Genomic DNA, 25,554 nt, shown 5'->3' on the forward strand with positions numbered 1-25,554 from the left:
TGTGCGGCAGCACTGTTGCGCCCACCTCCGCACACCCACTTCGTCGGACCACTACTCCGGCTCCATCTCCACGCGAAGACCGCCTGCCTCTGCTCATGTCGAAGCTTCACCTGCAGCTCTGCATCACTTGTGCCTCCTTCCCGGTCAAAGAAGATCTTGTCTGAGCAGACCCCTTTGGTCAACCCGGTTGCTACCGCCGCTGCCTTAAACTTCCCTGGTGCAGCTCGTTTCCAATGAATGGCGGCCTGAGGTTTACCTCCACGCCAAGTACCACGACCTGCAAGGCCGAGAACGCCAAGCACCCCTTCAAGCTATCAAGACCATAAGCGCCAAGTAAAACGATGACCCTCGAAGACTTCGGAGTCGACAAGTCCGGTGACGCTCTTGTACAACTACGTTGCCCAGACCGAAACCGGAAAGACCGATGACACAGAAACGCCAAGTACCCCTCCACACGAAGATGCCTAAGAACGTTTCGGGATTTACCAAGTACCACTACGGCGATATGAACATCTACGAACCGTGTTCAGCTACCGTTTCTACCTAGAACGACTACCGTCGACGTGCTTTTCGCCCGAAGGAATTGGAGTCATCAAGTACCTCTCCGAACGAACGTGAACGACTACCGTCTCAAGAACGGGACCGAAAAGTCAGAAGACCCCAAGTACCACGACACCGATGACATGAACATCTATGGAAACTCAGGCAACGATATACATGTACCACTACCGTCGCCGAGATCGCGAGAACTTCTACCGTCGACCCTAGAGCATGCGAGAACGACTACTTCCCTTACCGCCATCGCGAGAACTGTCCCGTTCACATGCTTCAAAGGTATAATCCCAAGACGACCGCCCATGGACCGTATGCATGTGAGGTGTTGTATGAGATACACCCTATGTTTGCACCGTGTCCGAGTTGTCACTTGCTCGGTCCTCCTCGTTCCCATGCTGTCCATCCGTGGGAACCTGGTAACCGGGATCACCCCACCATCTTTGGCACGCTCCCGCCACCCTTCCTTTGCACTGGTATCTCCGTGAGCTACCGGAACCGATATGTTGCCGTGGCATCATTTTCGGATTCGTTGCCGTGGCACCCCGTTTCTTTCCATGACGGTGACAAATGCTTCATTTTACTCTTGTCAACATTTTCATAAATTGCATAAGATTGCACATGTCATCCGCATCATGTTAATAACATTTAAAATGGTTTAAATGGTTGTTTGCATTAATTTGCTAACTGCATATGGGGATTTACCAGAAGGTTGAGGTAAACGATTTCCGAAGGTTTCTTGGTTTTTTGTTGAAGGATGGATACAGCTGGATGTAGGATTTGTTAGTTTTGGGTGAGATATTATGCTTCCCCTGTATCCCCAACACCTGATTGCATAACCGGAAAATTTCGGGAGTTTATAAGTGGGAAATCAAGTAGCTCTTAGGATATCTTTCCAACAGATGTATGATATGAAATTGGGGTTCGACGTCTAGTGGTCCGCCTATCCACGGTTGGTTTTACAGTGGTCTCATTGTGTCTTAAAGAGTCCTTGGCTATGCCGACTCGGGGACGCTTCGTATATCATGTGCACTGCCTTGTACATGATGGTGCTGTACGATCGAGCCCGTGTAGGCCCCACCACGAAAACTTCGGACGAAATCTCTATCATATGTTTGTTCCGGCTTATTCTGCAGGCCAATCCTTTGTTTTGTTTTGAGTTGTGGTATTCGAGTTGCTTCGAAGTCAAATGTGGATTCCATACCTTTCCTAAGCTATGTTCTCAAACTCCTATGGGAATATCAATCCTTCATGATAATTGAGATTGTCATGTCAATTCTTCTCACCCGGTGTGATTCTCTTCAAGATGATCCGATCATTTCAACATTCGCAAGATCAACTCTAAGTATTCTCAAACGTTGTTTATTTCATCCGTTCCAAGTTGTCTTTGTTTTCCCTCCCTCCCACCCTTGTTTCTTCAAGGACTCAGATTTCTTAATCAAGTATCCTTTTATTCATGTGAAGTCTCTCCATTCTTTTTCTTCATGTTCTTACCCGGTGATTCTCATGAAGATACTAACAGAGCCTCAAGTTCATCATTATTCGTTCTCTTTCTTCTCCGGTGGATTCAATTCAAGCTTTGTTGATCATATCCTTTCCTCCTTCAAATGTTTTCTCATGTCGATGTACCTCATAATCATTCCTCTCGCTATTCATTTTTTTCCAGAGTGCTGAAGATATCTCGAAGATAAGTGTTTCCACTTTGTATCCGTTCAAGCTATTTTTGAAGATGTTATCTCATTCAAGCCATTTAATTCAACCGGTGTAATCTATCTTTTAAATCCTTCAACGGTGTTTCTCTTGAGGGGGCCCTAACCTACAGGTCTTTTCCCAGGATCTTACCTGACTCTTTTGATTTCCCGGAGTTACTCTCATATTCTTATCCAGGTTTGACGTAAGAATGAATTATCATCAGTCATATGTATTTCTCCAAGATCTGTCAAATTCTTTTAACCGTTGGCTCAACCTTTCTATTCATCATCCCGAAGTATCTCAACAATTAATGGTGGTGTTTCTCGTCGTCATTCTCGGATTTTGAAGACCGAAGAAGAGTTTTTCCTCCATATCTTATCCGTTCTCTCAGAGACTCATGGTTCTAGCTTCATGACATCCTCTCATAATTGTTTTCGATTGTGACAATTCTTTTCACCCATCCGGAGCATTTCATGAGTTGTTTCCATTTCTTTCCTCCGAAGGTCATCTTTTCAAATATTATTCATTCCAGCTTTCCGCTCTCGTTATCCAAATCTTACCGGTGCACCGTTCAAGTATTCTCTAATCAGTTCTTGATCTCTTCGTTCTTTTGTATCTAAAATCTCTTATGTATCTTCGTTCATTTTTGCTAATTCTTACCGGTGATTCATTCCTTTACTTCATTCGTTTTCAATTATTATGGTGGTTCGTAAAAGAGTTTTCTCTTCCTTCTTTATCATATCAATTTATTCGTTGTTTCAACCCTTCCGATGGTTCGTTCAATACCTTCCAAGTTGGCGCGATATCTATCTTAATCCTTTCTTCAAGAATAAGTAGTATGCCAAATCCGTTGTCTGTCATCAATTTAATTGGTGAAGGATGAGCATAACATAATTCTTATTCTTGATTCACCCAAATGATTAATTCCTTATTCCGGAGGCTCATCAAATTCCTGATTTCAATTGTTCATCTTCTCTTTTTCTCGGAGTTCCAATCTTTTTCAACTATTTCACCACAGAGATTCATCTAAATCGGTACAAGGTTTCACCTTGTGTTTTCAACTTCTTTTTTCCTTCCGTTTGATCATTCTTTTGTTTACCGGAGTTCTTCATGGAGGCTCTAATTGATGGTTCATCAAGGATTTTATTCCTTTTCGAATTGTTCATCGACATTCTTTTAGAGGAGCTCAAGCATTCTTCATCTTGCATTTCGAAGTGCAATTCTTTCATATCTCATCTTTTGAGGTGGTGTTATGTCATTGTTGATAATTTCCCTTCGTTGACCGTGAGAGCTTGTGATGGGCTAAGTTGGGACACCACTGCAGGGATTTGAACTTTCGAAAGCCGTGCCTGCGGTTATGGGCAGATGGGATTTTGTTAATGTCCGGTTGTAGAAAACCTGAAGTTGACCTTAATTAAAATGCACCAACCGCGTGTGTAACCGTGATGGTCTCTTCTCCGCGGTGTCCGGGAAGTGCACACGGTGTTGGAGTAATGCTTGACGTAGGTTGTTCTAGGCTCACTTCTTGATCATAGATTTCTCGACCGTGCTTTGCCTTCTCTTCTCACTCTCTTTTGCGAATAGGTTAGCCACCACATATGTTAGTCGCTTGCTGCAGCTCCACCTCCTACCTTTACCTTACCTATAAGCTTATATAGTCTTGATCACAAGGGTGTGAGATTGCTGAGTCCCCGTGACTCACAGATACTTCCAAAACCAGTTTGCAGGTGCCGATGATACCGTGCAGGTGACTCAACCAAGCTCAAGGAGGAGCTCGATGAAGATCTTGTCCTTGGTGTTGTTTCATTCTGGTTGATTAGTAGTGGAGCCCAGTTGGGGTCGATCGGGGATCTGTATAGCTTTTGGGGTAGTCTTCTTTTATTTTGGTTCCGTAGTCAGACCTTGATTGTATCTGGATAATGTTATATTTTATTCATGTATTGTGTGAAGTGGCGATTGTAAGCCAACTATGTATCTCTTTCCCTTATGTATTACATGGCCTGTTGTGAAGATTACCTCACTTGTGACATTGCTTTCAATGCGGTTATGCCTCTAAGTCGGGCTTCGACATGTGGGAGATATAGCCGCATCAAGGGCGTTACACATAGGGTCCGCACACTTAACGTTTTGATGACAGTTATATTATGAGTTTATATGTTTTGATGTACCGAAGGTTGTTTGGAGTCCCGGATGTGATCACGGACATGACGAGGAGTCTCGAAATGGTCGAGACATGAAGATTGATATATTGGAAGCCTATGTTTGGATATCAGAAGTGTTCCGGGTGAAATCGGGATTTTACCGGAGTATGAGAGGTTACCGGAACCCCCCGGGAGGTTAGTGGGCCTTAGTGGGCCTTTACGGAGAAGTGGAGAGGCGGCCAGGGCTGGGCCGCGTGCCCCACCCCCTTAGTCCGAATAGGACAAGCAGGGGAGTCCTACTCCCGGTGGGAATAGGACTCCTCCTGGCACGCCCTCTCTCTTGGCCGGCCGCACCCCCCTTGATCCTTTATACACGGGGGCGGGGGGCACCCTAGAGACACAACAATTGATCAGTTGATCTTTTAGCCGTGTGTGGTGCCCCCTCCACCATAGTCCACCTCGATAATACTGTAGCAGTGCTTAGGCGAAGCCCTGCATCGGTAGAACATCATCATCGTTACCATGCCGTCGTGCTGACGAAACTCTCCCTCAACACTCGGCTGGATCAGAGTTCGAGGGACGTCATCGGGTTGAACGTGTGCTGAACTCGGAGGTGTCGTGCGTTCGGTACTTGATCGGTCGGATCAGGAAGATGTATGACTACATCAACCGTGGTGTGCTAACGCTTCTGCTTTTGGTCTACGAGGGTACGTGGACAACCCTCTCCCCTCTCGTTTCTATGCATCACCATGATCTTGCGTGTGCGTAGGAAATTTTTTGAAATTACTACGTTCCCCAACAGTGGCATCCGAGCCAGGTTTTTTGCGTAGATGTCATATGCACGAGTAGAACACAAGTGAGTTGTGGGCAATATAAGTCATACTGCTTACCGGCATGTCATACTTTGGTTCGGCGGTATTGTTGGATGAAGCGGCCCGAACCAACATTACGCGTACGCTTACGCGAGACTGGTTCTACCAATGTGCTTTGCACATAGGTGGCTGGCGGATGTCAGTTTCTCCAACTTTAGTTGAACCGAGTGAGGCTACGCCAGGTCCTTGCGAAGGTTAAAACAGCACCAACTTGACAAACTATCGTTGTGGTTTTGATGCGTAGGTAAGAACGGTTCTTGCTAAGCCCGTAGCAGCCACGTAAAATTTGCAACAACAAAGTAGAGGACGTCTAACTTGTTTTTCCAGGGCATGTTGTGATGTGATATGGTCAAGACATGATGCTAAATTTTATTGTATGAGATGATCATGTTTTGTAACCGAGTTATCGGCAACTGGCAGGAGCCATATAGTTGTCGCTTTATTGTATGCATTGCAATCGCCCTATAATGCTTTACTTTATCACTAAGCGGTAGCGATAGTCGTAGAAGCATAAAATTGGCGAGACGACAACGATGCTACGATGGAGATCAAGGTGTCGCGCCGGTGACGATGGTGATCATGACGGTGCTTCATAGATGGATATCACAAGCACAAGATGATGATGGCCATATCATATCACTTATATTGATTGCATGTGATGTTTATATCTTATACATCTTATCTTGCTTTGATTGACTCTAGCATTATAAGATGATCCCTCACTAAATTATCAAAGTATAAGTGTCCTCCCCGATTATACACCGTTGCGAAAGTTCTTCATGCTGACACACCACGTGATGATCGGGTGTGATAGGCTCTATGTTCAAATACAACGGGTGCAAAACAGTTGCACACGCAGAATACTCAGGTTAAACTTGACGAGCCTAGCATATAATAGATATGGCCTCATAACATGGAGACCAAAAGGTCGAGCATGAATCATATAGTAGATATGATCAACATAGTGATGTTCACCATTGAAACTACTCCATCTCACATGATGACCGGACATGGTTTAGTTGATTTGGATCACGTGATCACTTAGAGGATTAGAGGGATGTCTATCTAAGTGGGAGTTCTTAAGTAATATGATTAATTGAACTTAAATTTATCATGAACTTAGTACCTGATAGTATCTTGCTTGTGTATGTTGATTGTAGATAGATGGCCTGTGCTGTTGTTCCGTTGAATTTTAATGCGTTCCTTGAGAAAGAAAAGTTGAAAGATGATGGTAGAAATTACACGGACTGGGTCCGTAACTTGAGGATTATCCTCATTGCTGCACGGAAGAGTTACGTCCTGGAAGCACCGCTAGGTGTACCACCTATGCCAGCAACTGTAGACATTGTGAATGCATGGCAGTTACGTGTTGATGACTACTCAATAGTTCAGTGTGACATGCTTTACGGCTTAGAACCGGGACTTCAACGATGTTTTGAACGTCATGGAGCATATGAGATGTTCAAGGAGTTGAAGTTAATATTTCAAGCAAATGCCCAGATTGAGAGATATGAAGTCTCCAGTAAGTTCTATAGCTGCAAGATGGAGGAGAATAGTTCTGTTAGTGAGCATATGCTCAAGATGACTGGGTACTGCAATCACTTGATTCAACTGAGAGTTAATCTTTCGGATGATAGCGCCATTGAAAAAATTCTCCAATCACTGCCACCAAGCTACATGAGCTTCGTGATGAACTATAATATGAAAGGGATGGATAAGACAATTCCCAAGCTCTTCGCAATGCTAAAGGCTGCAGAGGTAGAAATCAAGAAGGAGCATCAAGTGTTGATGGTCAATAAGACCACCAGTTTCAAGAAAAAGGGCAAAGGGAAGAAGAAGGGGAACTTCAAGAAGAATAGCAAGCAAGTTGCTGCTCAGGAGAAGAAACCCAAGTCTGGACCTAAGCCTGAGACTGAGTGCTTCTACTGCAAGCAGACTGGTCACTCAAAGCGGAACTGCCCCAAGTATTTGGCGGATAAGAAGGATGGCAAGGTGAACAAAGGTAGATGTGCTATACATGTTATTGATGTGTACCTTACTAATGCTCGTAGTAGCACCTGGGTATTTGATACTGGTTCTGTTGGTAATATTTGCAACTCGAAACACGGGCTACGGATTAAGAGAAGATTGGCTAAGGACGAGGTGATGATGCGTGTGGGAAATGTTTCCAAAGTCGATGTGATCGCAGTCGGCACGCTACCTCTACATCTACCTTCGGGATTAGTATTACACCTAAATAATTGTTATTTGGTGCCAGCGTTAAGCATGAACATTATATCTGGATCTTGTTTGATGCGAGACGGTTATTCATTTAAATCAGAGAATAATGGTTGTTCTATTTATATGAGTAATATCTTTTATGGTCATGCACCCTTGGAGAGTGGTATATTTTTAATGAATCTCGATAGTGGTGATACACATATTCATAATATTGAAGCCAAAAGATGCAGAGTTGATAATGATAGTGCAACTTATTTGTGGCACTTCCGTTTAGGTCATATCGGTGTAAAGCGCATGAAGAAACTCCATACTGATGGACTTTTGGAACCACTTGATTATGAATCACTTGGTACTTGCGAACCGTGCCTCATGGGCAAGATGACTAAAACGCCGTTCTCTGGTACTATGGAGAGAGGAACAGATTTGTTGGAAATCATACATATAGATGTATGTGGTCCGATGAATATTGAGGCTCGTGGTGGATATCATTATTTTCTCACCTTCATAGATGATTTAAGAAGATATGGGTATATCTACTTAATGAAACATAAATCTGAAACATTTGAAAAGTTCAAAGAATTTCAGAGTCAAGTTGAAAATAATCGTAACGAGAAAATAAATTTTCTACGATCTGATCATGAAGGAGAATATTTGAGTTATGACTTTGGTCTTCATTTGAAACAATGCGGAATAGTTTCGCAACTCACGCCACCCGGAACACCATAGCATAATGGTGTGTCCAAATGTCGTAATCGTACTTTACTAGATATGGTGCGATCTATGATGTCTCTTACTAATTTACCATTATATTTTTCGGTTATGCTTTAGAGACGGCCGCATTCACGTTAAATAGGGCATCATCGAAATCCGTTGAGATGACGCCTTATGAACTGTGGTTTGGCAAGAAACCAAAGTTGTCGTTTCTGAAAGTTTGGGGCTGCGATGCTTATGTGAAAAAGCTTCTACCTGATAAGCTCAAACCCAAATTGGAGAAATGTGTCTTCATAGGATACCCAAAGGAGACTGTTGGGTACACCTTCTATCACAGATCCGAAGGCAAGACTTTTGTTGCTAAATTCGGTGTTTTTCTAGAGAAGGAGTTTCTCTCGAAAGAAGTGAGTGGGAGGAAAGTAGAACTTGATGAGGTAACTGTACCTGCTCCCTTATTAGAAAGTAGTTCATCACAGAAACCGGTTTCTGCGACACCTACACCAATTAGTGAGGAAGTTAATGATGATGATCATGAAACTTCAGATCAAGTTGTTACTGAACCTCGTAGGTCAACTAGAGTAAGATCCGCACCAGAGTGGTACGGTAATCCTGTTCTGGAAGTTATGTTACTAGACCATGACGAACCTATGAATTAGGAAGAAGTGATGGTGAGCCCATATTCCGCAAAATGGCTTGAAGCCATGAAATCTGAGATGGGATCCATGTATGAGAACAAAGTGTGGAGTTTGGTTGACTTGCCCGTTGATCGGCAAGAAATTGAGAATAAATGGATCTTCAAGAAGAAGACTGACGCTGACGGTAATATTACTGTCTATAAAGCTCGACTTGTTGTGAAAGGTTTTCGACAAGTTCAAGGAATTAACTATGATGAGACCTTCTCACCCGTAGCGGTGCTTAAGTCTGTCCAAATCATGTTAGCAATTGTCACATTTTATGATTGTGAAATTTGGCAAATGGATGTAAAAAACTTCATTCCTGAATGGATTTCTAGAAGAAGAGTTGTATATGATGCAACCGGAAGGTTTTGTCAATCCAAACGGAGCTAACAAAGTGTGCAAGCTCCAGCGATCCATTTATGGACTGGTGCAAGCCTCTCGGAGTTGGAATAAACGCTTTGATAGTGTGATCAAAGCATTTGGTTTTGTACAAACTTTTGGAGAAGCATGTATTTACAAGAAAGTGAGTGGGAGCTCTGTAGCATTTCTAATATTATATGTGGATGACATATTGCTGATTGGAAATGATATAGAATTTCTGGATAGCATAAAGGAATACTTGAATAAGAGTTTTTCAATGAAAGACCTCGGTGAAGCTGCTTATATATGGGGCATCGAGATCTATAGAGATAGATCAAGACGCTTAATTGGACTTTCACAAAGCACATACCTTGACAAAGTTTTGAAGAAGTTCAAAATAGATCAAGCAAAGAAAGGGTTCTTGCCTGGGTTACAAGGTGTGAATTTGAGTAAGACTCAATGCCCGGCCACTTCAGAAGATAGAGAGAAAATGAAAGATGTTCCCTATGCTTCAGCCATAGGCTCCATCATGTATGCAATGTTGTGTACCAGACCTGATGTGTGCCTTGCTATAAGTCTAGCAGGGAGGTACCAAAGTAATCCAGGAGTGGATCACTGGACAGCGGTCAAGAACATCCTGGAATACCTGAAAAGGACTAAGGATATGTTTCTCGTTTATGGAGGTGACAAAGAGCTCATCGTAAATGGTTAAGTTGATGCAAGCTTTGACGCTGATCCAGACAATTCTAAGTCGCAAATAGGATACGTGTTTACATTGAACAGTGGAGCTGTCAGTTGGTGCAGTTCTAAACAAAGTGTCGTGGAGGGATCTACGTGTAAAGCGGGGTACATAGCTGCTTCGGAAGCAGCAAATGAAGGAGTATGGATGAAGGAGTTCATATCCGATCTAGGTGTCATACCTAGTGCATCGGGTCCAATGAAAATCTTTTGTGACAATACTAGTGCAATTGCCTTGGCGAAGGAATCCAGATTTCACAAGAGAACCAAGCACATCAAGAGAAGCTTCAATTCGATCTGGGATTTAGTCAAGGTGGGAGACATAGAAATTTGCAAGATACATACAGATATGAATGTTGCAGACCCGTTGACTAAGCCTCTTCCACGAGCAAAACATGATCAACACCAAGGCTCCATGGGTGTTAGAATCATTATTGTGTAATCTAGATTATTGACTCTAGTGCAAGTGGGAGACTGAAGGAAATATGCCCTAGAGGTAATAATAAAGTTATTATTTATTTCCTTATATCATGATAAATGTTTATTATTCATGCTAGAATTGTATTAACCGGAAACATGATACATGTGTGAATACATAGACAAACAGAGTGTCACTAGTATGCCTCTACTAGACTAGCTCGTTAATTAAAGATGGTTATGTTTCCTAACCATATACATGAGTTGTCATTTGATTAACGGGAACACATCATTAAGAGAATGATGTGATTGACTTGACCCATTCCGTTAGCTTAGCACCCGATCGTTTAGTATGCTGCTATTGCTTTCTTCATGACTTATACATGTTCCTATGACTATGAGATTATGCAACTCCCGTTTACCGGAGGAACACTTTGTGTGCTACCAAACATAACAACGTAACTGGGTGATTATAAAGGTGCTCTACAGGTGTCTCCGAAGGTACTTGTTGGGTTGGTGTATTTCGAGATTAGGATTTGTCACTTCGATTGCCAGAGAGGTATCTCTAGGCCCTCTCGGTAATGCACATCACTTAAGCCTTGCAAGCATTGCAACTAATGAGTTAGTTGCGGGATGATGTATTACGGAACAAGTAAATAGACTTGCCGGTAACGAGATTGAACTATGTATTGATATACCGACGATCGAATCTCGGGCAAGTAACATACCGATGACAAAGGGAACAACGTATGTTGTTATGCGGTCTGACCAATAAAGATCTTCGTAGAATATGTGGGAGCCAATATGAGCATCCAAGTTCCTCTATTGGTTATTGACCGGAGACGTGTCTCGGTCATGTCTACATAGTTCTCGAACCCGTAGGGTCCGCACGCTTAACGTTTCGATGATAGTAATATTATGAGTTTATATGTTTTGATGTACCGAAGGTTGTTCGGAGTCCCGGATGTGATCAAGGACATGATGAGGAGTCTCGAAATGGTCGAGACATGAAGATTGATATATCTGAAGCCTATGTTTGGATATTGGAAATGTTCCGGGTGAAATGGGGATTTTACCGGAGTACCGGGAGGTTACCGGAACCCCCTGGGAGGTTAATGGGCCTTAGTGGGCCTTTACGGAGAAGAGGAGAGGCGGCCAGGGCTGGGCCGCGCGCCCCCCTTCCTTCCTCTCTCCCTCCTCTTTCCCCCTCCCAAGTCCTAATCCAACTAGGAAAGGGGGGAGTCCTACTCCCGGTGGGAATAGGACTCCTCCTAGCACGCCCTCTCTCCTGGCCGGCCGCACCCCCCTTGCTCCTTTATATACGGGGGCAGGGGGCACCCTAGAGACAGAACAATTGATTAGTTGATCTTTTAGCCGTGTGTGGTGCCCCCCTGCACCATAGTCCACCTCGATAATACTGTACAGTGCTTAGGCGAAGCCCTGCATCGGTAGAACATCATCATCGTCACCATGCCGTCGTGCTGACGAAACTCTCCCTCAACACTCGGCTGGATCGGAGTTCCAGGGACGTCATCGGGCTGAACGTGTGCTGAACACAGAGGTGCCGTGCGTTCGGTACTTGATCGGTCGGATCGTGAAGACGTACGACTACATCAATCGCGTTGTGCTAACGCTTCCGCTTTCGGTCTACGAGGATACATGGAAAACACTCTCCCCTGTCATTGCTATGCATCACCATGATCTTGCATGTGCGTACGAATTTTTTTGAAATTACTACGTTCCCCAACAGCTACTCTATTTGATCATAGTCATCATGCGGAGACCCCGTAGAGTAGGACTAGGGGTGTTATCTCCATGGAGAGCACCGAAACTAGGTAAGATTCGCAGGCGTATGCGGTCTCTCTCACTCCTGCTTCTAGAGCCCAGCGATGTACTCTTGTCCCTCTCCATGATTAGCCACCCCTGGCATATGTCGCTACACATCCCCGACATTTGGCGCCCAACATGGGGCAAGGTGCACCGTCGTCCGGAAACACGCTCTGGACGGGAACCCTTTTCCTTCCCAGCGAACGCAGCCAGCCTGGCACGCCGGATGGCATCTGCGTCGACACGCTATGCTGCGCAAAAACCGCTTGCGCCGCGAGCAGTTTTGCCGACCTTGTCGGCGGCCCGACATGGGTGCAACCAACTCCGAAAGCTACTTCGTTGACCTCCTTGGAAGGCAACAAATCGCCAATGACCCCGCCTTCAACATAGATTCTGTCAGCTCCACCGACCCGATGCTCGTCGACTTCGATGTGGGATCCCCCGATTGCTTCCCCGGTAATGTGGTGGTCATCGACAATCGGCTCCCTCCTGTGACGAGTGACGCCAGCACCAGCGCCGTCACGGAGGTGCTGGTCATTAGCCACGATGGGCTCTCCGATGGGGCTGCCCACGACCCGCTGCAGGCGGCAGTGTGGGGTTTGTCTGCGCCCGTTGTGGAGAACGCGGACGGAGCAACGCTGGAAGCCTTCCGCATCTTGCTCCTCGAAAGCGCCCAGTAGCTGGCGGCCATGAGGCGCCTCAGCGAAGCCTACCAGCGCGAGATCGACCGCCTCATCTGCGGCACGCCGGCTGCTACCGAGCCGAGCCGGATGGGCACCGTTCGGCAGCGTGGCGCGGCCGTCGCCAGCATGCTTGGAGCCGACCGCCCCGTCTACACCATGCCTTTGGAGAATCTGCGTGCTGCCCAAGTGGCAGCGGACGAACTGGATCTCCTGGAGCGTGACGAGTGACGCTGCATGATAGAGCGCGTCCAGCAGCTCCTCGACATGGTCGCACAGCAAGAAGCTGGCCACCGTGTGGTGGAACCTGGCCTGCATGCCGAGAACCTCCCCCCACCGAGAACACAGCACGACCTCCCGGACGCCAACAGGCGGCGCCCGCGACCGAAGAGACCAAGAGCCGGCTGCTAGCCATAGAGAACACACATCACTATCGAGCACGACCAAGACGGCCGCCCTCGAGCAGTCGAGCAGCGGGGTGATCGTTCGCCTCCCCCGTGCAGCGAGAGGCACATCTCCCTGCCGGCTATTGAGCACCCAACTCTCGGAAATCGGCTAGGCCCCCATGAAGGAGTCGAAGAGAACAACGCCCGCCACCATTTTGACCGACTGGCTCAATCCCTAGTGGTAGAAGAAGAAGATGCAATCGGGCCGCCTGGTTTTGGCCCCCGCATTCGTGACGAGCCCTTTCCCAAAGGGTTCTCGCTCCCTCGAGATACGCCCAAGTACAACGGCTCCGTGAGGCCGGAAGATTGGTTGGTTGACTACTCCACCTCCGTCAACATAGCAAACGGCAACAAGCACGTTGTCGTGAAGTACGTTCTGCTCATGCTCCAGGGCACGCCCCAGACATGGCCGAACAGCCTCAAGCATTACAGCGTCAACAGCTGGCTGAATTTCACCGAAGTCTTCATCCGCAACTTCACTACCACCTACATGCGGCCACCCAAGCCTCGCCAGCTCTCTCTATGCGTCCAAGGCCGACGGAGTCCACCCGCGACTACCTGACGCGGTGGGCCGAACTGCGCAACTCCTGCGAAGGGGTGCATGAGGTGCAGGCCATAGAGTATTTTACTGTCGGGTGTAGAGAAGGGTCCTTGCTCAAGAACCGCCTCCTCTACAACAAGCGGACTACACTCGACGAGTTGTTGATAATCGCAAACAAGTACGTCACTGCCGCCTCCTCCATGAAGTCAGAGCTCCGAGTAGACGCATCTGGGAAAGTGCTTCCTCCAGCTCCTCACACGCCGACTAGCGATTCCAGTCGGTGCTAGCAGTCGAATGACAACAAGCGCAAGGCCCAGGAGCCACCTTCCACCTGCCGACAAGTTGCAACTATTGAAGATCAGCATCCCGAGGGTCATCCTGGACCCAAGCGTCAGAAGGGCGGCAAGCCCGCCTGGTTACCCACCTTCTCCTTCGAGCTGACCCTTGATGCTCCTCGCAAGTTCCACAGCGAAGCGAAGCCGTCCAACCATATAACCCAGAAGTGCCACTGGCTCACCCGCATCACCAAGGGGAGGGGCTGCCGCCACCGCCTACTGGCCCACCGGCTCTGCCTCCTCAGCAGCCGGTGGTCCGCCTAGTCGGTGCTGTCCAGGATGAATTCCACGAAGAACACGGAGCCTACGTTGTCTTCACCACCTTGGTTGACAACAAGCACAACCGGCGCCAGCAGCACCATGAGGTGAATGCTGTCACCTCTGAAGCCCTAGAATTTATGCACTGGTCTGAGAAGCCCATCAGCTGGAGCCAAGCTGACCACCCGGATGTAATGCCTTCTCCGGGTTCCTATGCTATGGTGCTGGATGCCATCTTTTCAACACAGAGGCGAGCCTGTCGCTTTTCCCGAATTCTGATAGACGGCGGTAGCAGCATCAACATCCTCTACCATGACATCCTAGAGAAGTTGTGCATCAAATAGAAGCATCAGCAGCCCAGTCGGACCGTCTTCCATGGCATAGTACACGGCCTTTCCTTCTCACCAATCGTCAAGATCAAGATAGATGTCCTCCTCGGAGATAGAGATCACTTCCGCCGCGAGCCAATCTGGTCCGAGGTGGTTGACCTGGAGAGCCCCTACCACTCCCTCTTGGGCCAACCAGCACTTGCTAAGTTCATGGCGGTGCCTCAATACGCCTACCTCAAGATGAAGATGCCGGGTTCCAAGGGCATAATTGTCGTCGCTGGCAACTACAAGAAGTCAGCCGCGTGTGCCGCTGCCAGCAGCCGGCTGGCCGAGTCCCTTGTGATTACTGCCGAGAAGCAGTTCCTTGACCAGGTTGTGGCCATGGTCGGCAAGCAGTTGGACTTGTCGCCAGACCCCAAGGAGTTGGAAGCTCAGGGCTCCTTCTAGCTAGCCAAAGAAACAAAGAAGATCCCCTTGGACCCGGAGCACCCGGAGAGGTACGCTGTCGTAGGGACCAACCTCGACAGCAAATAGGAAAGCGAGCTCGTCGATTTTCTCCATGATAATCGGGACATCTTTGCATGGTCTCCTAAAGACATGTCGTGTGTTTCGACGGATTTCGCCCAGCACAAGCTACATGTCAGGTCAGATGCGAAACCGGTCAAGCAACCCCTCTACTGCCTATCGGAAGAAAAGAAAAGAATTGTTGGTGAAGAGATAGCCCGACTGCTAGCAGCCCGCTTCATCATGGAAGTGTTCTATCCGTAGTGGCTTCCCAACCCGGTCCTTGTGCTGAAGAAGAACAACAAGTGGCGCATGTGCATTGATTATACCAGCCTCAACAAAGCCTGCCCCAATGATCTGTTTGCTCTGCCTCGGATAGATCAAGTGATTGACTCCATAGCCAGATGCGAGCTGTTGAGTTTTTTAGACGCCTACTCTGGTTACCATCAGATCAAGGTGAACCTAGCCGATTGGCTGAAGACCGCCTTCATCACACCATTCCGAACGTTCTGCTACCTGACAATGACATTCGGCTTGAGAAATGTCGGTGCCACATTTTAGCGTTGCATGCAGAAGTGCCTCCTCAAGCAACACGGCAGAAATGCCCATGTCTACGTAGACGATATTATGGTGAAGACAGAGAAGCATGGCACCCTCCTGGAAGATCTCAAGGAGACTTTTGACAATCTGCGCCATTTTCAAATCAAGCTCAACCCAGAGAAGTGTGTCTTTGGAGTCCCAGTCGGCCAGCTCCTTGGTTTCCTTGTTTCAGAACACGGCATCGAGTGCAACCCTGTGAAGATCAAGGCCATTGAGCGGATGCAGAGACCGACCAGGCTGCGGGACGTCCAGAAGTTCACCGGGTGCTTGGCTTCTCTCAACCGCTTCATCAGTCGGCTGGGCGAGAAGGCCTTGCCCCTATACCAGCTAATGAAGAAAACAACTTGCTTTGAGTGGAACGATAAGGCGGGTGAAGCTTTTCTCCACCTTAATAAGATGCTGACCATGCCGCCTTTTTTGGCGGCTCCAGCTGCTAAGGAGCCCATGCTCCTCTACATCACCGCCACCAGCCGAGTGGTCAGCACAGTCATCATCGTTGAACGCCCAAAAGATGGCAGAGCTCGCCTGGTCCAGAGGCCCGCTTACTACCTGAGTGAAGTACCGTTCGCCTCCAAGCAGAATTACCCCCATTACCAGAAGATGTGCTACGATGTGCACTTTGCCGCCAAGAAGCTCAAGCAATATTTCCAAGAGCACTCCATCACAGTCGTCTACACTGCTCCACTTGCCGAGATCATAGGCAACAGAGATGCATCAGGCCGGGTGGCGAAGTGGGCCATCGAGTTGGCTCCCTACACCATCCTCTACAAGCTCCACACCGCCATTAAGTCCCAAGCACTGGCTGACTTCCTCGTCGACTGGGCCAAGACCAAGTACTTGCCGCCAGCGCTGGACTCCACTCATTGGCGGATGCATTTTGATGGCTCGAAGATTCGCACCAGTCTAGGAGCCGGCATCGTCCTCACCTCTCCCAAGGCCGACAAGCTCAAGTACACTTTGCAAATTCACTTTGCCTCCTCCAACAACGTGGGTGAGTACGAAGCACTCGTCCACGGCCTCCGACTGGCCAAAGAAATTTGCATCTGTCGAGTGCTCTGCTATGGCGACTTGGACTTGGTGGTCCAGAAGTCATCTGGCGACTGGGACGCAAAGGATGCAAACATGGCGAGCTACCACTTCCTCATCTAGCAGATTAGCGGATATTTTGATGGGTGCGAGTTCCTTCACGTGCCATGGGCCGACAACGAGCAAGCAGATGCCCTGGAACGGATCGGCTCCACCTGGCAAGCAATACCAGCCGGTGTCTCCCACAGTGCCTCTGTAGGCTGTCTATCAAGCCTTCGCCGGAATCAGAGTCCATATTTCTGCCGGCTGCTCCCGAAACAGCTGGAACCGACTCAGGGACTGCAGCAGCCTGCCCAGGGACTTCGGCAGGTGACTCGGGGACTACAGCAGTCACATCGAGCCGGGGGACTTCATAACCCGGCCCGGGGGCTGCGGCAGGTGGCCTAGGGACTTCGGCAGGCACCTCAGGGACTCCAGCACTCGCACCCGGCCCGGGGGCTACGGTAGGCGGCCCGGGGACTTCAACAACGCAGCAAGCGGCAGCTGGCTCCGACCCGCCACCTCCCAACCCAACCGACCTGGTACCAGTGGCCGTGGTGACAGTGGTCGAAGCACCATCATGGGCGCAGCCCATTTTCAACTTCCTGCTGAGCGGAGAGCTACCAGCTGACGAAATTTTGGCCCGGCAGGTAAAACGTCGGGTAGCAGCTTACACGATAGTAAACAGAGAGCTTGTCAGGCATAGTGTGACTGGTGTATTCCAGCGCTGCGTAGAGCCAGAGAAGGGCAGAGCAATCCTCAAAGTTATTCCTCAAGGCGAGTGCGGCCACTATGTGGCTTCCAGATCCCTTGTCGCCAAAGCTTTCCGCCACGATTTCTTCTGGTCGTCCGCTTTGGACGATGCCAAGGACTTGGTCAAGAAGTGCAACGGATGCCAACGTTTCATCTCCAAGCAACACCTGCCGGCTTCTGCACTCAAGACCATCCCCCTCACTTGGCATTTCATTGTCTAGGTGCTGGACATGGTGGGCCCATTGAAGATAGCACACAGCGGCATGACCCATTTTCTTGTCCGCGTGGACAAATTCACCAAGTGGATTGAAGCAAAGCCAATCAAGAAACTGAATGGTCCGACTGATGTGACTTTCATCGCAGACATCACCGTCCGGTATGGTGTACCACACAGAAATATCACCGACAACGGCATGAACTTTGCCAAAGGAGCCTTGGCCCGTTACTACGCGACGTAGGGCATCCGACTGGACTTAACGTCCGGTGCCCATCCATTGTCAAACGGCCAGGTGGAGCGAGCAAATGGCCTCATCTTGTCCGGCATCAAGCCTCGACCGGTCGAGCCGCTGGAGTGCTCGGCCAGCTGCTGGATTGACGAACTTCAGACCGTCCTTTAGAGTCTCCGGACCACGCCGAACAAACCAACCGGCTTCACCCCTTTCTTCCTCGTGTACGGGGCTGAGGCCGCCATCCCATCCGACATTGAGTTTGACTCACCTCGCGTCACCATGTACACGGAGGCGAAGGCGAAGGAAGCATGAGAAGACGGTGTTGAGTTGCTGTAAGAGGGTCGACAGCTAGCACTCAGCCGGTTTTCCATCTACTAGCAGGGCCTGCGCCACTACCACAGCCAGAAGGTTAGGCCTCGATCCTTCCAAGAAGGGGACCTTGTGCTCCGACTGATCCAGCAAACAGCCAGCCAACAAAAGCTCTCGGCCCCCTTGGAGGGCCGTTTTGTCATCAGCAAAGCCTTGGGCAACGACTCCTACTACCTCACCGACGCGCAGAAGCCTAGGGTGCACAAAAGGGACAATTCCAGCAAGGAGACGAAGAGCCCATGGAATGCAAATCTCCTTTAAAGATTTTACAGTTAAATGCAGTATGTACCATGCTACCTTTTGTATTAAGAGCAAAGACATCGGGTCCCTCGAGGAGCACTCGGGGGCTACCCTTTTTATCTATATGATAAGATTACTCCTATTAATGTTTTTTCCTCTGCCTGGCACCGGGTCCGACCAGTCGGCCCGGGGGCTTGCCGCCTTGTCCTATGTTGATATTACCTTCAGTCAGACAAGTATTGTGCCAACATCTAAGCCCTCTCTTGCCATAAGCCGCAGCTCGTAGAGCGACTATCCGGCTGGCAAGAGCTAAAGGCAGGAAATGTTGTCCACACGAAAAAAGACTGAGGAAAAAATCGGCATAGGCCAAGCTGGCTCCTTGTCTCACCGTCCGGCTTTTGAGTAGACAGACGGCCATCTTCTCACTTAAATTGCTACGTTTTAGGCAGCCAAAGTACTTGTCTATCCTAAACTGCTAAGTCCGTGACCCAGTCACAGACCACAGAGCGGCTGTCCGGCTGGCAGGGCGGCAGCCAAAGGGAAGATGGCAAAGGAAAAGGCCAAAACAAAACAGAAAATCAAGGCAAAGTGGAACTCGGCAAAGCACAGACTTGTGCGAATAAATTAATTTACATAAGGCCCTCGGCCAGCATTCAACAGAGTTTGAGTACACCCCCAGCGGGTGGAATTGTGCGAATTTAACATACTTGTTCAAAAGACTACAAGGACGGGAAAGAAAGATAAGTTGGCGGCCTAGGCCAGAGGCACAACAGGCAGATCTGACGGGTCGACGGAGGCTGAGGCGCCGGGTGGTGGAGCGGCTGACTGGTGGGCCTCGCCCTGGTCGGCACCAGCAGCAGTCGGCTTTCTAACACGTGGCTTGTTGGTCGAGACTTGGTCGGGCTGAGGTCGACTGTCTGCTCCATCGGCTGGCGCGTCATCTTTGTCGTGCTCATCCTCCTCGTCTTCGCTCTCATCGCTGGAGGTGATCTCCTATGCCGAGTTCTCCCCATACTCCGGGTTTAGCCCGAACCAGTTGGTCGGCACTTCGGCGCCTTCCTCGTCTAGCTCAGGGATGAAGGCAGTGGTGTTGGCGTACTCGGCGATCGCTGCGGCGCTCTGGCGCGGCCTCCTGCCAGAAGGTTGCCAGCTGGGCCAGGTCTAGGCCTGGATACCACGCCTTGACGAACTCCAACACCGTCTTGGCACCTGCCCGAGCCGCACGCCCTTCCAACCCTCAAATCGTCTGACTGCTACATTTAGCCAGTAGGCAGTCCGGCTGGGGGTGTGTGGGATCTGGGCATCTAGCCAAAGGGCGGTCAACACTTGAGCCCGACGCTCTGTAGGCGGCGGAGCATCCGATGAGCCGGCTGCAAGCGCGCCTGGATGGCGAGAAGCTGCTCGCCGAGATTCTGGGGTGCATTGGGCGCGATTTCTGCACCGGGCCTTCTCCGCTCGTCGGGGCGTGCCTTGATGGCCTGGCTGACGGCGACGGATTGACTGGGAAAGAACTCTGCAAAAGAAAAAAAAAGTCAGAAGCCAGAAGTCGGCTCATACAACAGTCGGCGACTGAATGAAAGGAAGAAATAACTCACGTTGGTCCTATCCTCGACCTCACCATAGCCGTTGAACAGGGCCTTCTCCTTCTCGGCCCAGCTCGAGCGAGATGTCTCGAACTCGGCCTGAAGGTTGGCTTCGGTCTCCTTCAGCTTCTGGAGCTCCGCCTTGTGCCGCTCCGCCTGGTCCGCCAGCTCTTTTGTTAGGCGGTCGCACTCCTTGGCCGCCTGGCTGCGCTCCTGCTCCTTGGTGTGGAGCTCGGACTCAACCCCACTCAGGAGCTTCCGTAGATCTGTGGCGGCTTCTGCAAAGACAAAGGAAAAATCAATAACAAAAAGGTAGTTGACGGAAGATCCGGCCCGACTGCTCAACAGTCGACCCAAATCTCGGGGGCCACACCCAGCGGGTGCGCCGACACGCCCCTGCAAGGAAGAAGATCAAGTACTTACTGCGGCCCTGGTTCAAGTCAGCAGTCCGCTTGGCCAGCTCCTGGAATTGGGAGTTGTAGGTAGCCACACGGATGTTGTGATAGTCCCACAACAAAAGCAACAAAAGGAAAAGACAAGTTAGGAATTGGAACAAACTTGAAGTTCCAGGTCGCCTACTCAGCAGCCGGCCCGGAACTAAGTGGCTACACCCAGTGGGTGCGCTGGCACGCACCCAAAGAAGATTGCAAGAAACATACCCAATCGGCCATCCGTGTCACCAAGAACTCCTGCGTATATTGATGGAGAGCGGCGCCCTAGGCGTTGAACCGGGCCTGGATGTCTCACGCAGCGAAGTTCAAGACACTGGTGCCCCCCCCAGGCATCCAACCCGGTGGGGCTGCACTAGTGGCCTCGGTGTCAGGGGCCGACGAGCTGGTGGCCCCGATCTCGAATGGTCGCGATGCTGAGACCGCCTTCTCCGGACACCGGTGCACCGAAGAACGGGCCACAAGAGTCGGCCCCACCACCAGTTCACTGCCAGATGGCAGCACTAGTGGCGCATCAGGCTGACTACCCGGCGCATCGGTAGTCGGCGTATGCGGGGGCACCTCTGCCCCCAAGACAACAGGGTCACCCCCTCCCCTCTCCAAGGCCGGCTGACCAACGCCGGCCTCTCCTATCGGCGCCTGGCCCCCCGGCGCCAGTGGGTCCATGTGTTGTGGGCTGGTGGACTCCGGAGCTTTGCTGCGGGATGCCACCTCCGCCTGCGCCATGGCAGCCGTACCCGCCTGCGTCCTGGCCACTACGGCTGCCTGGGTCTTGGCCGCGTCCGCCTTCTCCCACTCCGCGGCCTCCCACACCTCAAGCGCCTCCCGCGTGTTCCTCTCCGTGGCCTCTTGGATATCAGCGAGCGGGTCCATGTGGCGGGGTTCCGCAGAGCCGCTTGCCGCCCCAATCACCGAGCCAGATGGGGCCTAATACATCCATTTTGCATCATGCTTTAATATTGATATTTATTGCATTATAGGCTGTTATTATTCTTTATGTCACAATACTTATGCCTATTCTCTCTTATTTTACAAGGTTTACATGAAGAGGGAGAATGTCGGCAGCTAGAATTCTGGGCTGGAAAAGGAGCAAATATTAGTGACCTATTCTGCACAACTCCAAAAGTCCTGAAAGTTCACGGAAGCATGTTTCGGAATATATAAAAAATATTGGGTGAAGGAAGTACCAGAGGGGGCCCACCCACCATCCACGAGGGTGGGGGGCGCGCCCTACCCCCCTAGGCGCGCCCCTGCCTCGTGGGCCCTGATACGTCTCCAACGTATCTATAATTTTTGATTGCTCCATGCTATTATATTATCTATTTTGGATGTTAATGGGCTTTATTTTACACTTTTATATCATTTTTGGGACTAACCTACTAACCGGAGGCCCAGCCCAAATTGCTATTTTTTTGCCTATTTTAGAGTTTCGCCGAAAAGGAATATCAAACGGAGTCCAAACGGAATGAAACCTTCGGGAACGTGATTTTCTCAACGAACGTGATCCAGGAGACTTGGAGTGGGCGTCAAGAAACAATCGAGGAAGCCACGAGGTAGGGGGCTCACCTACCCCCCTAGGCACGCCCTCCACCCTCGTGGGCCCCTCGTTGCTCCACAGACCTACTTCTTCCTCCTATATATATCCACGTACCCCCCAAACATCCAGGAGCACCAAAAAAACCTAATTCCACCACCGCAACCTTCTGAACCCGAGATATCCCATCTTGGGGCCTTTTCGGAGCTCTGCCGGAGGGGGCATTGATCACGGAGGGCCTCTACATCAACACCATGGCCTCTCCAGTGATGTGTGAGTAGTTTACTTCAGACCTTTGGGTCCATAGTTATTAGCTAGATGGCTTCTTCTCTCTCTTTGGATCTCAATACAAAGTTCTCCTTGATCTTCTTGGAGATCTATTCGATGTAGTCTTCTTTTGCGGTGTGTTTGTCGAGATCCGATGAATTGTGGGTTTATGATCAAGTTTATCTATGAACAATATTTGAATCTCCTCTGAATTCTTTTCTGTACGATTGGTTTATTTTGCAAGTCTCTTTGAATTATCAGTTTGGTTTAGCCTATTAGATTGATCTTTATTGCAATGGGAGAAGTGCTTAGCTTTGGGTTTCAATCTTGCGGTGCTCGATCCCGGAAATGACACGTATTGTATTGTTGCCATCGAGGATAAAAATATGGGGTTTATATCATATTGCATGACTTTATCCCTCTACATCATGTCATGTTACTTAAAGCTTCACTCTGTTCTTATGAACTTAATACTCTAGATGCATGTTGGATAGCGGTCGATGTCTGGAGTAATAGTAGTAGATGTTTCGGTCCACTTTTCACGGATGTGATGCCTATATACATGATCATACCTAGATATTCCCATAACTATGCTCAATTCTATCAATTGCTCGACAGTAATTCGTTTACCCACTGTAATACTTATGCTCTTGAGAGAAGCCACTAGTGAAAGCTATGGCCCCCGGGTCTGTCTTCCATCATATTATCTTCCAACACTTAGTTATTTCTATTGTTGTTTATTTTACTTTGCATCTTTATTTCTCTTTATCATAAAAATACCAAAAATATTATCTTATCGTATCTATCAGATCTCACTCTCGTAAGTGACCGTGAGGGGATTGACAACCTCTTTATCGCACTGGTTGCGAGGTTCTTATTTGTTTGTGTAGGTGCGTGGGACTCGAGCGTGATCTCCTACTGAATTGATACCTTGGTTCTCCAAAACTGAGGGAAATACTCACGCTACTTTACTGCATCACCCATTCCTCTTCAAGGGAAAACCAACGTAGTGCTCAAGACGTAGCAAGAAGGATTTCTGGCGCCGTTTCCGGGGAGATTCACGCCAAGTCAAGTCAAGATTGGACTCCCGACAACGAGCCATTTCTCGCGCCATTGCCGGGGAGTCTACGCACAAGTCAAGACATACCAAGTACCCATCACAAACTCTTATCCCTCGCATTACATTGTTTGCCATTTGCCTCTCGTTTTCCTCTCCCCCACTTCACCTTTGCCGTTTTATTCACCCTCTTTTTCTGTTCCCCTTCTCTTTTTTCTATTTGCCTTTTTTTGCCTGTTTCCTGTTTGCTTGTGTGTTCGATTGCTTGCTTGTCATGATGGCTCAAGATAATACTAAATTGTGTGACTTTGCCAATACCAACAATAATGATTTTATTAGCACTCCGATTGCTCCTCTTACCGATGTTAAATCTTGTGAAATTAATGCTTCTTTGTTGAATCTTGTCATGAAAGATCAATTCGCTGGCCTTCCTAGTGAAGATGCCGCTACCCATCTAAACAACTTTGTTGATTTGTGTGATATGCAAAACAAGAAAGATGTGGATAATTATATTATTAAACTTAATCTATTCCCGTTTTCGCTTAGAGATCATGCTAAAGCTTGGTTTTCGTCTTTGCCTAAAATACTATTGATTCATGGAATAACTGCAAAGATGCTTTTATCTCTAAGTATTTTCCTCCCACTAAGATCATCTCTCTTAGAAACGATATTATGAATTTTAAGCAACTTGATCATGAACATGTTGCACAAGCTTGGGAGAGGATGAAATTAATGATACGTAATTGCCCTACACATGGTTTGAATTTATGGATGATTATACAGAATTTTTATGCCGGGTTGAATTTTGCTTCTAGAAATCTTTTAGATTCGGCCGCGGGAGGCACTTTTATGGAAATCACTTTAGGAGAAGCTGCCAAACTCCTAGATAATATAATGGTTAATTATTCTCAATGGCACACTGAAAGATCTACTAATAAAAAAGTGCATCTGATAGAAGAAATTAATGTTTTGAGTGGAAAGATGGATGAACTTATGAAATTGTTTGCTAATAAGAGTGTTTCCTCTGATCCTAATGATATGCCTTTGTCTACTTTGATTGACAATAATAATGAATCTATGTATGTGAATTTTGTTGGTAGGAACAATTTTGGTAACAACGCGTATATAGGTAATTTTAATTCTAGGCCGTTTGCTAGTAATTCCTCAAATAATTATGGTAATTCCCACAACAATTCTTATGGGAATTTTAATAAGATGCCCTCTGATTTTGAATCTAATATTAAAGAATTTATTACTTCACAAAAGAGTTTCAATGCTTTGCTTGAATAAAAATTGCTTAAGATTGATGAGTTGGCTAGGAATGTGGATAGAATTTCTCTTGATGTTGATTCTTTGAAACTTAGATCTATTCCACCTAAGTGTGATATCAATGAGTCTCTCAAAGCCATGAGAATTTCCATCCATGAGTGCAAAGAAAGAACCGCTATGATGCGTGCTAAGAAAGATTGCTTTGTGAAAGCGTGTTCTTCTAGTTTTTATGAAAATAAAGATGAAGATCTAAAAGTTATTTATGTGTCTCCTATTAAATCTTCGTTTTGCAATATCAATCTTAATAATCATGGGACTAAAGATGAGTCACCTTTACCTAGAAGGCGTTCCAAAAATTCGGAGTTTTGAGATCTTGATGCAAAATTTGGTAAAAGTGGGATTAAAGAGATTAAAACTTTAGATATCAATGAACCCACTACTTTGGATTTCAAGGAATTTAATTATGATAATTTCTCTTTAATAGATTGTATTTTCTTGTTGCAATCCGTGCTAAATTCTCCTCATGCTTATAGTCAAAATAAAGCTTTTACTAAACATATTGTTGATGCTTTGATGCAATCTTATGAACAAAAACTTGAGTTGGAAGTTTCTATCCCTA

Source organism: Triticum urartu, chromosome 2 (assembly GCF_003073215.2).
Source record: "Triticum urartu cultivar G1812 chromosome 2, Tu2.1, whole genome shotgun sequence".
Classification (NCBI taxonomy): Eukaryota; Viridiplantae; Streptophyta; class Magnoliopsida; order Poales; family Poaceae; genus Triticum; species Triticum urartu.